Source organism: Atta colombica, unplaced genomic scaffold (genome assembly GCF_001594045.1).
Source record: "Atta colombica isolate Treedump-2 unplaced genomic scaffold, Acol1.0 scaffold53, whole genome shotgun sequence".
Taxonomy (NCBI): domain Eukaryota; kingdom Metazoa; phylum Arthropoda; class Insecta; order Hymenoptera; family Formicidae; genus Atta; species Atta colombica.
The window spans coordinates 355,538-356,509 of record NW_017259543.1 but is presented as its reverse complement, the minus strand read 5'-3'; the positions used below and the strand labels follow the sequence as shown (position 1 = coordinate 356,509).

Sequence of the window (972 nt, the reverse complement as noted above, 5' to 3'; positions counted from 1 at the left end):
AAATAAAATATTAATATGTATTACTTGTTCCCAGAATACTTTTTAAAAATAAAATTATTAGAATAAAAAATTAATTCTTAAAAATAAATTGCTGATTAACGTAATTAGTCGTTCTTGAAAATCACTTGTAGGATATTACTTTTATTTATCTATAAGCATATTATAATTTACCTTTCATTTTTCCATTAATATTACAAATACTTCTCATTTATTTTCAGAGGTATTAAGTAAAATTATTAGTAATCTACAGTAAAATCGCGTAATCAAAGATTTTCATAATGAAAATCAACATGGTAACCTGATTAAAATTATGTGAAGCGATTAAAGAGCCAGTTTTAACAACTAAAATAATAACAACAGTTAAATTTGAAACAAAGCTTCGTTAAACTGGCGCGATAAACGATAAGATTCTCGAAGTTCTTCGAGTTCATTTCCGTTCCGCCCGCATTCCTGCGGTCCGATGATGCGTTTAGGATTAATAATAAAGGAGAGCTACTTTGGCGTAAAGAGTCCGGAGTGCTCTCCTGCGAAAGAAGGCCTCGCATGCAGCTTCCATGCCGCTCCACGTCCCTGCACGCGCGAAAGTATCTTCAATCATTCACGCGATTAGGTCTCGATTGCACGCTAAACGCAATGCCCCCAACGCACTGCCGTTTCTCCGATGGCAATGACCGAATCTATAATTCAACCGGAATTCCACTGGAATAAATAAAGGGAGCGAGCTCGAGGTCGAGGAGAGGAAAGAGTCGGAAAGTCCGTGCGGGAAAATAGCGAGAGTGATGTGAATGCATGCAGTTTTACGAAGGAATGCGTTCGCGTATAATTAAATAAATCCCGCTCGAATTATAATTATATATGTAAAATAACATCGGGCGTGCAGTATAATTACAGTATATGTAACTGCGCGCTCATCTATAAGTACGATAAAATCACGTAAATCTATCGAAGCCCCGCGCAACAATTATACATGTG

General features: G+C 36.4%; 1 protein-coding gene across 2 annotated transcripts in view; it reads left to right on the top strand.

Moving 5' to 3' along the window:
* Positions 1 to 972, top strand: part of LOC108691859 (catenin delta-2) — a 62,775-nt gene that overhangs the window by 10,271 nt on the left and 51,532 nt on the right. The gene's annotated exons all lie outside the window — the stretch shown is intronic.